Source organism: Vidua macroura, chromosome 20 (genome assembly GCF_024509145.1).
Source record: "Vidua macroura isolate BioBank_ID:100142 chromosome 20, ASM2450914v1, whole genome shotgun sequence".
NCBI lineage: Eukaryota > Metazoa > Chordata > Aves > Passeriformes > Viduidae > Vidua > Vidua macroura.
The window spans coordinates 1,273,223-1,287,427 of NC_071590.1; the positions used below are offsets into that span (position 1 = coordinate 1,273,223).

The 14,205-nt window shown below is 52.2% G+C and overlaps 1 protein-coding gene across 2 annotated transcripts in view; it reads left to right on the plus strand.

The window, feature by feature from the left end:
• CALN1 (calneuron 1) overlaps positions 1-14,205 on the plus strand; it is a 147,748-nt gene that overhangs the window by 120,050 nt on the left and 13,493 nt on the right. The gene's annotated exons all lie outside the window — the stretch shown is intronic.

The window sequence follows — 14,205 nt, forward strand, 5'->3', positions numbered from 1 at the left end:
GCTGCCTCAGCTGCTCCTGGGGCTCCAGCCCCTTCCCAGCTCCCTTCCCTGCCCTGGACATGCTTCAGTCCCCCAGGGGCTGCATTGTCCTCAGGGGCCCAGGGCTGCCCCCAGGGTTTGAGGGCTCTCAGCAGTGTCACACATCCCTGGGTCACCCTCCCAGTCCCATTCTGTCGCTCCTCTTGTTCCCCATCGCTGTGGGAATGCTCCAGTCTGGGATCACAACCTCTCTGTCCTGTACTGGGCCCAAATGGCAGAGTCTGAGGGAAACCTGCAAGAATTAAGAAACAAACAACAGCATAAAGAGTTGGGTTATTTTTAATTTAAAATGCTGCCCCCAGAGAGAGGCCAGAGCTACCTGGATCTCCTCAGCTGATGAATTATTTATGTCTAATGACAACAGCGCTCTGCCTCAGTGCTGGTGTTTGAAGCAGGACTTCTGATCACCCAAGACTCACAAACCACACTCTGTCAAAAATCCCTTTCTTCCCCAAACCCATTACTCACCTGTAGGAATATTTCAGATGTGTTTTCACAAAGCTGCCTGACTTGTAATTAGCGAGTGCTCACACAACAAACTATTAAAGAGCAATTAGCTCAGGGAAATTTAGTGGAGCTGTTTGCAGGGCTGAGTCGAGGAGTGATAACATTTCCTTGATGGAGGCATGTCAGGTTTACACAGCCAAATCCCGGAAATTTATCAAATTCTCAGGATTCCCTGTGATCCCGTTCATTTTGGGGAGTTTTCATTAGCACCTCTAAAGAGCAGTTAACACTCACACCTGTTCCCAGGGTGTCTTTTCCCATCTTCTCCAGCATGTGTTGCTTTGGCTCTTTAAGCTCCGAGAGAAGCAGATTCCCCTTTGTTCTCCCAGATCCTTTCATTTATATCCATTCCTTTATTAATTGACAGAATATATAAATTGAAGACTAAGTTTCATTCCTTCTCACTGCATATAACATTGCCTTGTCAACTCTCATAACTTTTCTCTTCCCAAATAATTTGAAAATTATGCATGAATGCTGCAAACTGCTCCAAATTATATTTTGCAGTGCCTTCCTTTTGATTACATCAGTTCTGATGGATATGGATGTGCAGACACACACCAGAGCAGTTCTGGGGGCTCAGGGACTCCTTTCCCTGCAGCTCTTCCCAGCTTTTCCCTTGGAGAATCAACAACAGCATCCAGCTTCTCCAACCAGAGTGTGCAGAGGGAAAGAAAGGCTTTAATACAGAAGGTGGCAGAGTCTGTTGTGAACTTTTGTTGCCTAAATGTCAATTTTATTCAATTGACCATATTGCCAAAAAAGAAAAAAACACAAATGGAATTTAAAAATACCAAAACCAAAACAAAATCCTGAAGAACCCACATTTGCCTTTACTGGGAAAAAACCAAAATCAGTGAAAAATGGACCTGTTTTGATGCCTAAGCCCCAGGCAGATATAACAGAGTCTGCTCACCTTATCTCTCTGATAAAATCCAGGTGCATTTGACACACTCAGGTAGAGAGCAGATATTTCAGCCTGGCTCTAGCACTGACAGCAAAATTAATCCACAGAACACGGGCAGGTCACAGAGGGACCACAGAGATGATGGAACAGCAGACTGGGAGCAGCCTGGTCTATTGGAGGTGTCCCTGCCCAGGGCAGGAGATGATTTTAAAGCCCCTTCCAACCAAAACCATTCTGGGATTCAGCGGTTCTGAGTTACCAAAGAGCAGCAGCTCTTGGTGCATTTTAGATTGTTCTTTTTTCTTTCCTTCACCCACTCCTTGGTGAAATCAGCTGTTGTGAAATGATTCTTAGGGCAGCAAAGACTGGGGAGCCCAAGGAATGACAAAACAGGTGGGGGGGACACTCCGAGGGCAGCAAAGCACAAGTTCCCCTCAGTGTGGCTGTGTCAAGCGGGGCAGAAAAGGAGCCACTCAAACCCTCAGCAGATGTGGATTTCTCTCTCCTGAGGGATTTCAAACCAGGATGAAGCATGCCAGGAAAAGTGCCGGAGATGACAGGAGTGATGAGCTGGAACAGCTGGCCAGGGAGCACAGATTTCCTGCAGGGAAAGGCAGCTTGTTGTGAGCAGGGAAAACAGAAAACTTGACATGTGTCACCAAGGAAAAGGGAAAAGGACTTTGTGGAGCTGGTGGTGGAGTTTGACCCCAGGCAAGGAAAGGAGCAGGACCTTTCCAAAGGGCTCTTCTGCAGGCAGGCACTGAGGGTGTGCCACCCCTGAGAGCTGGGGGGACCCACAAGGCCTGACCCCAAACCACAGCGTCACTGTGTGCAGCAGGATTTGCATTTGTTCAAACAAGCAAAATTCAAGATAAATCCTTGGCAAGTCAACCCCTCCCCTCACTCATCAGGATGGATGTGTTAAGATCCCAAATACCCAGGGATCACAATCCCATCTGACTTGAGCAGACACTTTGTCCTCTGCAAATGGAGCTCTGGAGATGTTCCTGGGTCAGGGCTGAAGGGAAGGCAAAGGACAGCCTGGCTCTGCAGCCTGGTCCTTCTTCCACTGACTGTCACAGGATTGATTCCAGCCTCTGTCCTCAGCTTTTTCTCCTGCAAAATCAGTCAATTTTTATTTTGCAAAAGAAGGAATTTCTCCAGCAGATGGAATGGGATGAAAATGCTGCCATTGAGCCAAGGCTCTTGGGCAAATAACAAACATTAAGTAACATTTGCAAAGGAACTGCACCCAGGGACTGATGAAACCAAAACTGGACTCAAGGACTGATGAAATTGAGATCCTTTCCAGGCAAAAGGCCACCCCAAAGCTGGTGCTGCTCCCTCGCAACAGGTTCTTCTTCCAGGGATGGAATTGGTCACATCACTAAATGACATTTCCCCTGGTCCCTGCCAGGGTGAGTGTCTGCAGTCAGCTCAGGTCAGGCTGCCAGGTCCTTCCCTCTCGCCGTTAGGCCTCCAATTAATGAGGTTTTAATGAACTCAAGGCTCAGAGCTTTCATGGATCAGTGACATTTCCTATTAGAAAAATATCCCTGCTCACACTGTGGAAGGTTCATGTCCTTCTCCAGAGCTGGGGCAGAAGCTGAGGACTCCAGAGTTGAAATGAGCAGGATTTTATTGACACATTTCAAAATTTGGTGAGAAAAATAGATTGGTACCTGCAGAGCAGAGGAGGCATCAAAAAGGCTGCAGGTGAGGTCTTGGACCCAGTGGGATAACGAGAAATAGGGGATTATTGCCAGGGGAATGGTCTGGTGTCAGGAGGAGTCAGTGAGGGAGGGAGATTTCAGTGTGGCATCAAGCTCGTTTCCCATATCCAGCATCACAGAGTGCCAGCATGGTTTGGGTTGGAAGGGACCTCAAAGCCCACCCAGTGCCACCCCTGCCATGGCAGGGACACCTCCCACTGTCCCAGGCTGCTCCAAGCCCTGTCCAGCCTGGCCTTGGGCACTGCCAGGGATCCAGGGGCAGCCACAGCTGCTCTGGGCACCCTGTGCCAGGGCCTGCCCACCCTGCCAGGGAACAATTCCATCCCAATATCCCATCCATCCCTGCCCTCTGGCAGTGGGAGCCATTCCCTGGGTCCTGTCCCTCCATCCCTTGTCCCCAGTCCCTCCCTGTCTCTCCTGTCAGCACCTTCAGCCCTGCAAGGCCACAGTGAGGTCACCCTGGAGCCTTTCCCTCTCCAGGTGAACGATCCCATGTCTGCCAGCCTCTCCCCAGCAGAGCTGCTCCATCCCCATTGTGCTGGGCTCTCTCTGGAAGCCCAGCTTTGATTTGGCCCCAGCTGCCGTCACTGGGCTCTCCAAGCCCTGCTTCAGCAAGGCTCAGGGTGGGGGAGCTGAGCTGCCATGTGACAATTTATTCAGTTTATTTTAGTGGGACAAGAGCCCTTAAGTGTCACTGAGCTAAATATTTCTCTCATTCATGCAGAACTGAAGTGCAATTAGCAGCCTGATGTCACAGGCCTGGGTCAGAGCTCTCTCCTGTGGTGTGGCTGCTCCAAGGTGGGGGCTCAGGGCTGGGGCAGGGCTCTCCTGCCTTGGGGACAGTCCCCAGCTGGCAGGGCAGGCTCAGTCTGGAGCTCAGGGAAAGGTTCTGGGGGAACCCAGAGGGTGCTGGGCACTGCCCAGGCTGCCCAGGGAATGGGCACGGCCCCAAGGCTGCCAGAGCTCCAGGGATGCCCAGGCTGGGATTGTTGGGGTGTCAGGAGCTGGACTGGGTGATCCCTGGGGGCCCCTTCCAGTCAGGATATTCTGTGATTCTACATTCGGCTCCCCAGAGACTCATGGTCAGATCTGCCATAAAGGATAGCCCAAGATAAAAGATAATCCAAAGGTTTGTTTATTGTGATATAGCACAGTGAAATCTGATGATTGGGCAGTCCTGACAAGGCAGGGAAGGAAAATTCACTGGACCTGCTCCATCTGCTGTGTCCCCTGCTCTGAGGAACCCCTTGAGTCCACCTGTCCCATGTTCCTGGTGCAGATGATGGGATGGAGAGCTGCTGCTGGGAGGCTCCCACTGCATTCCCAATGGGCTCCAAACAAGCACGTGGAGCTCCTAAATGTGTTCCAAATCTTCACTGTCCCTGCTGTCCCCAGGAGGAGCTCCCCACATTTCTCCTGCTCTCTGCTGTGGGATCACCTGTGCTGGGGGCCCAGCTCTGCTCCTGCTTTCCCTGGCCTGCTGAGCTTTCCTGCAGGAAAAGCTGCTCATTTATCCCAGTGTGGAGGTGCCAGTGCTCCCTCCTTGGTGCAGACTGAGTCAGGCATTAAAATCACTTTGCTGAAGTTTATTTTTCAGCACTGACAGCTGATCTGTATTTTCTGCTCTCTCTCTGTTACTGGTAGCTGCTGGGAGCTCACAAATGCCAAGTGAATTGCTGGAGGGGACTTCAGAAGTGATCACCCTGTTTGTAGCATGGCAAAGAAAAAAATCATGGACTCCCTGCACTGGAGCAACTGAGCAGACACTCCAGGCTTTGGTTTTGTTGTCGTGGTTTTCAGCTGAATTAATCTTGGTTCCAAACAATGGTTGCTATGTGGAGAGCAAAAGGTGGCATAAAAATAATTACAACATGCAAATATAAGGAAAGACAAATCCACATCCCAGCGCAGGGTGACAGAAAGAAACAAATTCAAAATATTCAAATAATTTCTGTCCTTCCTTCCCATCCTTTGAGCCTTGGTGCACCAGCACCAATGTTTCCCATCCTGTGCTCTGGAATTGCTGAACTGAGCTGCAGCAGGGGAGAGGTTTTGCACTGTACTTCTGTCTTCAGCTGAATTTGAGATTCACTGACTTCCCTCAGGGCTCTTGACTTGTCAGGAGAGATCCATGGCAGGCACCAGGGAGCTGCACTGCCACCTCTCAGCAGATGTGCCATCATGGGAGCCAGGGGCTTTGGGGGCTGATGGGATGGGCTTTGGAGAGACCCTGCTTCCTACAGCTTGGGGGGACTTGGAAAATAGCCCCAAAAGTGGTGTTTGTGTGCCTTGGCTGAGCAGCTGCTGGGGCACTGGGCAGGCCCCACTGGGACACACTGCTGGTGGCACTTCCATCTCCTCCCTGTCAGCTCCTGGGCCCCATCAGCAACGTCAGGAATGGCTGGCATTTCGAATTTGTTATTTCTTCCTTCTCCTTACAAAGTGCCAGTTTGACAAATCATGACTTTTCCTTGCACAGATGAATTTCTCCTGTTTTAGGTGAATTTCTCACTGTGGAAAAAAAAAAGTCTTTTCAATATTTCATGTCTTGCAAATGAGAAGGTGCCAGTCCTGAGGTCCTGGGATATTCCAGACCATGTCAGTTCAGATATAAAAGCTAAGAAAAGTAGGAGGAAGGGGGGGAATTTGTTATTTACCATGTTTGCCTCTGGGGAAACTCCAGGGGCTGGAGTCCTTCCCGGGAAGTGGCTGAACATCACCTGCTGATGGAAGTAGAGAATAAAAACTTTGGGATTTTTTCTCTTTTCCCTTTTGCTTTAGAGGGTGGGCAGGCCCTGGCACAGGGTGCCCAGAGCAGCTGTGGCTGCCCCTGGATCCCTGGCAGTGCCCAAGGCCAGGCTGGACACTGGGGCTTGGAGCAGCCTGGGACAGTGGGAAGTGTCCCATGGCAGGGATGAACTTGGAGGTCTCTCTCAGCCCAACCCATTCTGGATTCTGTCTTGGCTCTGGCAGGTGCTGCACAGCAGGATTAGAGGCTCCCTTTGCTGCCTCATTGTTATTATTTTTCATTAACCACCATCAGCAGTGCCAAGGATGCCTCAAGTCCCCCCCAGCAGTTCTGGGTCTGCCAGAACTGTCTGGTAAAGCCTTTATTAATGATTGTGTCCTTTGTGCAGTCCAGGAACAGGTCTCACCTTCTAATCCACTTCTCCCGGCATTCTCAGAACATTTGTAGCTGTTAAGTAAAAAATTGGTTTCCTTTGGCTGAGGGCTTCCAGGAGACAGCAGCAGCAGGGCCCATTCGTTCCCTCGCTCGGGTTTCTGCTGCCTCACCCCACCCAGGAGCAGATTAAAGATCCTTTCTGCAGGCAGGGATCCGCAGCAGCCTGTGAGAAATGGGGAAAAGGCCCGAGGGCCGGACTCAGTCTGCTTGGTGGAACTGCCAGGGGAGGTTGTTTTTGCGGGGCCTCGGCTTCCCCTCGCTCCACAGCTCCCTGTGCTGTCGGGTTTGTCATTGCTGCCACAGGCAGTGTCTGTGCAGCCGTGCCCGGGCACCTGGCGTGGCACCAGCCTCCCCCGGCACACAGCAGAGGTATGCTGCTGCCTGCATCAGGAATTCCAGCATTCCCAGACACAGCAGCCTGAGGGTCCCCATGGGCTGCAGGCCCCCTGCTCTCCCCTGATGGAGGAGAGTTTTGTGGGGCAAAGACAGAAGGATTTTTTCCTCCTTGGAATATTTGGAGTTTTGGCACAGCCCTCAGAGTGATCTGCCCCAAACCCCCTTGCTGTACTCTCACTGACTGAGCCAAGGGGGAACAGCTCAGGGTGCAATCCTATTCCTGCAGAGGGACACGGGATTTCATACTACGGGATATCTCTGGATATTTTTGCATAAATATTTAGCCACTATTATGTCCTAAAGAAATCCTGTCTTTTTTTTTTTTTTTTTTTTTTTTTTTCTTTTCTGCTGTGTGAATGATTTTGCTCATTTTGAGGCTGCCACCTGCCATTTTCATGTCAGGACAGACAGCACCATCAGAACAGTTTTACCTCAGCCCACTGCTGGATTTACCCCAGGAGAGGAATCCATGAGAACTCCAGATCTGGGGGGGAGACAGAAGATGGTCGGTGCCAAATGGGAATTCCCAGCTTTAGCTCTCATTAGCTGAGAGGAGTTTGCTGCCCCAGAGGCTCCCCCAGGCCTGTCAGGGAGGTCAGGAAGGTGCAGCCCTCGTTAGGGATTCCCTTTGATTAGGATCAGCCTGGGGGCGAGGCCTGGCAGCCCTAAACCCACACCACAGAAATTGTTGGGGCCTGTTAATTTGTGCTGCAGCCTCAGAGCATTCTCTAATTTAAAAACCACCAGACCACCGCTTCTCCGTGGTTTACTAAACGATTTCAAGGTAATTGAATGGGGCCAGCATTAATATTCCTGCTGTGTTTGCTGGGAGGTGGTGCCTCTCAGGGGGCCTATTCCTCTCAGCCCAGTTTAAGAAGCATTAGATCCCAGCTGGGAAGTGGAGGCACAGCCAAAGACCCATTCTCTGCTTAAATCATTGCCCCAAAATGAATCTGGATTTAGGAAAGGCAGGGACCAGCCTCACCAGGGGGTGAGACCAGCAGAGGGAATTACATCTCCAGGGGGGAATTACAGCTCCAGGTTTGTTCTTGGATGGAAAAGCAATTCCAGCAGCATTTCCCATCTCCAGAGCCAAATGTGTCCCCGTGGGCTCCTGGCAGACACGTGGGGGCCACACCAGCCCCTGTCCCAGGAGTCACAGAGCCAGCAGCTTTAAGGATGCTCCAAACCTACATTGAGCATTGGGGAATATCCCAAGGGAAGGGATCCCCAAGGACCATCAAGTTCAGCTCCTGGCCCTGCACAGGACAGCCACAAAATCGCCCATCCCTGGGAGCAAAGGGGGGTGTTTGGAGCCCAGCCCAGAGCAGGTTGTGACCCACAGACACCAGAGATGCCTCGGGAATCCCAGGGATGTTCCCTGACGATCCCATGTGGGCTGTGGGGGGTGTGCAGGGACGCACAGGAGGTACCCAGGGCCAGGTGAGGTTGGAATTCCTCCTCATCTCACAGTGAGAACTCTTTTTGTGGGCGTTTGGGGTTAGGGCGCTGTGAACGTGCACTCAAACCCGACTGGAGTGTCCCAGGGCGTGCCCTGAAACCTGCTGGGCATTTGTCGCCGTGTGTCCGAGTCCTGCCGCCGGAGCTGTCGCGAGAGGGGACGAGGGAGTTTCACTATGGAAATGTGCCCGTGCCCTTCCCGCTCCTGGCAGCGTTGGGAATGTGGGATGTTCCTGCTGGGATGGCAGCTCCGCCAGCCCTGGGGGAAGCTGGCACAGCCCCCTGGCTGCCCTGGGCATGTCCCGCTGCTCGCGGCGCTGTCACCAGCCCTGCCCACCGCAGGGTGAGCGTTCCAGGTTATTTCCAGGGAATGGCTCCTGCAGGGCTCCCGGTGCCCCAGGCACTGGGGGTGAGTGTGTCCCCGTGGGACCACGCAGAGCCTCATGCTCTGTGAGAGGGATGGGATAATGGGATAAGGGGATAATGTGATAATGGGATGGGATAATGGGATGGGATAATGGAATGGAATGGAATGGAATGGAATGGAATGGAATGGGGATGGGATGGGATAATGGGATGGGGATGGGATAACACCACGCAGGGAGGGCAGGGCTCTCAGTGCTGGGATAATGGAATGGGATGATGGGGATGGGATGAGGATGGGATGGGATAATGGGATGGGATAATGGGATGGGGATGGGATAATGGGATGGGATGATGGGAACGGGATGGGATGGGATGGGGATGGGATAATGGGATGGGGATGGGATAACACCATGCAGGGAGGGCAGGGCTCTCAGTGCTGGGGTCCAGCCCCGGGCAGGATGGGACCGTGTCCTGCCCACATCTCCCTCCCACATCAAGGAGGGGATAATCCATCTCGGGTGGAGCGCTGCTCCCTCTTGCCAGCTGGGAGGGGCTTGGAGAGGCCTGGACATCTGGAAAATATTTCATATGTTCCCATTTATATATATATATATATGTATTTGTGTTGTGTTTGTATACACATTTTATACTTTAAAATTTATTATCATCATATCCCAGAGTGATTTGGGTTAGAAGAAACCTTAAGTCCATAAAGTTTTAGATACTTTGCATGGGCAGGGACATCTTCCACTATCCCAGAGTGCTCCAAGCCCCATCCAGCCTGGCCTGGGCACTGATCCAGGGGCAGCCACAGCTGCTCTGAGCACCCTGTGCCAGGGCCACCCCAATTCCATCCCAATATCCCATCCATCCCTGCCCTCCGGCAGTGGGATCCATTCCCTGTGTCCTGTCCCTCCATGCCTTGTCCAAAGTCTTCCTCCATCTTCCTTGTTGGCTTCTTCGGGTCTTGGAAGGCCCCAAACCTTCTCTTCTCCAGGCTGAACAACCCCCACTCTCCCAGCCTTTCCTCACAGGAGAGGTGCTTCATTCCTCTAACATCATCATCATCGTCATCATCATCATCATTATTATTAATGTTGTGTAATAACACCAACAGTAACCATTACAGTAGTATTAATAACAATAACAACAATAATATATAATAAGACAATACATTTCTCCATACAAATATACCTATACATGTGCAGAAAGCCCAAAGCTGCTCAGCAGACTCCAGGTGTTTTTGGGATCCCATCCCCACTGTGGCAGAGCCCCTCTGCATCTGCCCTGGGATCATTCAAACCATGCAGGAGGTCTGAGGGCAGAACAAGGGCCTTGTTTGTTACTCAGAGATTATCCAGGGCTGCCCTGAAGAAGAGACCAGTGGAACACGGACACGGGCTTTGGGCCGTGCCTAGGGGTCACTGCAGATATGGTGCTTTGTGCCTGGTTTAGTGCTGGAATTGGGGCCAGGCCCATGGCTGGACTCATGATTCTCTAATGATTCTCTGATTCTTTGATGCTTTTGGGGTTGCAGAATTAATGATCAGAGCAGGAGGCAAAATCCTGCTCCACCTGGAGCCCTCAACAGCCCCAGCTGACCCTTTCAAGTGGTTTATGTAGGAAAATAAACTTAAAATAAACCTGTGTCTAAGTGCTCTCCCAGCTAAACCCTCCCTGCCAGAGCAGCCAGTCCCACCTCTTGTTGAGCACAGGAGCTTTAAAAGACCCTGCAGGTCCCCAGAGTGGCCCTGCTCCTGTCACTTCAGGGTCCCCCTGACCTCACCCACCTGCAGGGCAGCAAGGCCACCCTGGGATTCCAGAGAGAATCCTCCCACTATTTTGTTTTAAAGCTGAGCTGATATGAAATGATCATAAGTGCTATTCCAGCATTTAACCCCTTCAAGGAACAAGCTCTTCCCATTGGGCCATTCCTGCACAGAGCAGAGGAGCCTGGGCCAGGCAGGACACAGAACTCCCTGGGAATGGGGCTCTGCAGGCAAGGCAGACACAAATTTGGGAAATTTCGATTGGGGAGACTCAAGGAACTGAGGTAGGGATTCATTTCCTGCAGGAATTTTAAGTCAGGAAGGAAGCTACATGCTAGATTGGACCAGGTCCACTTTCCCTTCCAGATACCTCGTAGGACAACATCCTCCAGCCTCAGGGGTCCCTCAGGAGCTGCAGTGCCCAGTTCCTGGTGCTCTCCACAGCTCCCACTCACAGCAGCACCTGGAGTTTGGGCCTCAGCACAGTTTGTGTTTCACTGCTCACAGCGAATTATTCCGAGGCTCACAAGCAGCTCCATTGATTTCTCCTAATTATAAATCCTATAGAAAGTTTCCAGCTTGCCACAGTCCCCATGTGCCTCCCCACGGAGTCAATAAAAGTTAGGAGTTGCTCCCTGGTTCCTGTCATTGCCACAATAAAACCCAGAGTAATTGAAAAGTGAATCAGGGAAATTGCTGGGTTGGAGAGCAGGGATAATTGGAATTGCTTGGGAGCTCAAGCAGAGCTTGTCCCTGCCTGCCCCGAGCTGGAGCCACCCTGGACACTCTGCCAGGGTGACACAGAGCTCAGGGAGGGTGGCTGTCCTGCAAATGTCAAAGCAGAGACCAAAAATCACTGCATAAATTCACAGATTGACAGTGTTCTGAGCTGAAAGGGACCCCCAAAGATTGAGTCCAACTCAATCAGACAACGAGGGTGATTTTGAATCCCATCTGAGGTTGTTCCACTTCCTAAAGGATACAAATGACAACAAAACAAGTTAAAAAGATAATTTCTCTCTCTATTAGCATAACATTTGAGATGCAGCAGCAGCTGAGCATTTGTTAAGAGAACAATTCCTTCCCTCCAGACAGATTTGAACTGGAACAGGAAGACCCCAAACCCCTCAAGTCATTACTGCTGCCACAATTAGAGGATGAGCTGATCCCCACAGGTGTGTTTCTGCTCCAGCCTGGAGCAGAGGCAGGAGGACAGAAGACTCTGCAGAGGCTTTTTAGTGGCAATGCTGGGAGAGGGAGAGCAGCAGACACTGAGAGGCTGAGGGAGCTGGGGCTGTGCAGCCTGGGGAACAGGAGGTTGTTGGAGACCTCCTAGCACTTCCCAGGGTCTGGAGGGGACACAGGGAAGGCAGAGAGGGATCCTGCACCAGGAACTGGAGGGACAGGACACAGGGAATGGCTTCCCACTGCCACTGTGCAGGGTTTGATGGGATATGGGACAGGAATTGTTCCCTGGCAGGGTGGGCAGGCCCTGGCACAGGGTGCCCAGAGCAGCTGTGGCTGCCCCTGGATCCCTGGCAGTGCCCAAGGCCAGGCTGGACACTGGGGCTTGGAGCAGCCTGGGACAGTGGGAGGTGTCCCTGCCATGGCAGGGCTGGCACTGGATGGGCTTTAAGGTCCTTCTAACCCCACCCATCCTGGGATTCTCATCGCTCCTGAGCTGCTCAGCCTGAGGTTTTCTTCCCTGACCCCTGTTTATTGCACAGGTGCAAAATCATTCGTCCTCCAAGGGGTTAATGAAGGAAAATGAGTGCACTTTGCTTAAGCTGGGCCCTGCAATATGCCCATCTATCCCTTTGTGTGCTGGCAGATTTGCATACATCCCTCTGGTTTTATCCAGCACCCACAGAAACACCCATTTCCCCAATTCCCTTCACTCATTTCCTGCACCATCCCAGCCTGCTGCAGGAAATGTGCAGGGAAGAGGACAGCAGGGACAGAGACAAAGTTCTGGCTCTGTCCACATGAAAAGCATTTCTGTGAACAGCAGGGCTGATGGGTTTGGTTTTTCTGCTGTCCTTGTTCCTCAGGGATTCAGCTAAAAATAGTGAGTGCCCCATTGTCACCAGTGGCTCCTCAGTGCCCAGTTCAAAGCTGGGCTGCAAATCCCCCTGGGATTTAATCACCAATTTCCATCCTGCTTTGTTGTGCATGAACAAATCTCACCAGCCCTGCTCTGCTGTCTTTAATGTTGAAAAGGGAGCAGCTGTGCTCTTCACATCCTGTTCCATGACAAAAAGCGTTTCTCCTGGCAACTGAAGGTGTGGAAATTTGGGATAATTCCTCTGGTTGCCTTGCAGCAGTGCTGGGGGTGTTGCTGGAGGTTTGCAGGGGGCAGTGAAGCTGCCCAGGGTTGCCAGCCCTCCTGGGTGGCTTCCTGCACTGCTGATTGCATGGGGGGTAGATCCAAGGATTTCTCAGCCAACACCCCATCCTGCATTCCTTTGGAGTCTTCATCCTGGGAAACTCCAACCTGAAACTGAGCCCCACAATTCCATCCCCATTGTCACTTCCTGCCTGCAGGAGCAGCCCCTCAGCATGTGCTGACCCCATTCCACCTCGTCGGGGCTGATGCTCAACCAACCTCTGCTGGAATTCTCTTCCAGTTCCTGCCTCAGGGACAATTCTAGAGGCCAATGCAAATCTGGCATTTGCTGTACTTTGTGGGTTTGGCTTTTCTGCCCTCAGGGAATCAGAATCACAGAAAGGCTTGGGGTGGCAGGGACCCCTCTAGTGCCCCTCTAGTGCCACTCCTGCCATGGCAAGGACAGGGACAGGGCAGGGACACTTCCCACTGTCCCAGGCTGCTCCAAGCCCCAGTGTCCAGCCTGGCCTTGGGCACTGCCAGGGGCAGCCACAGCTGCTCTGGGCACCCTGTGCCAGGGCCTGCCCACCCTGACAGGGAACAATTCCTGCCCAATATCCCATCCATCCCTGCCCTCTGGCCGTGGGAGCCATTCCCTGTGTCCTGTCCTGCCTGGTTTGTCCTTTTCTCCCCCGGCTGGGGAAGGAATGAGAATTTCCTGCTGCATCTCCACTCTCCAGCAGAAGTAGCTGTGAGTTCGCATTGCCCTCCCTCCACTGGGGCATTGAGCCAGAGGGGTTTGGCCATTCTGGGTGTCCTGAGGGTGGCTCAGGTGGGTGGAGGAGCCCTGGAGGGCCCTGCTTGCTGTGCACGAACACTGCTGGGGCTGCAAGGCCTCACTTCGAGGAGCTCGACAGAGGAGGAGCTTCTGCAGCACTCAGAAAAACTCATCATGGCTTGGAACATTTCCATCCTTCTTTCCAAAACTCAGAGACACTCCTCTGCTCCCCTGGCACTGCACAGCAGCCGTGGCGTGTCTCCTCTCTGCTGCACCGTTAGCAGGGACTAATTAACACCACAAACTGCAGGCGTCCAACGTCCTGCTGGGGCAAAATGTTCACATTCAGCAGGACTTGTGGGTTTAACACTTGGTTGGTGTAAGAACAACACTTCCTACTGGATCCACGACAGAAGTCTGCTCCGAGGGAAGTGTCCTCTGCTTGTTCCTCCCACCCAGACACAACTGGGGGTTAGGAATGTAAAAAAGGGGGCAGAAACAGGGTTGTGGTTCATGGGAGGTATGAGAGCTACCAGGGGAATCCCTGAGGGTTTTCTCTTTGTTGGGATGGATTGGATTGCTGCCTCTCCAGCCTGGAAGGCCATCCCTGCCACAGGGCTGGGTTTCTCTGCTGCTCCACCAGTGCCAAGGGAGCTGGCAGGGGCAACACCCATTTAGAGCATCGACTGTTAGAGTGAAACCAACCCCAAAGAGCACAAACCCACACTGAGCTGTTGAA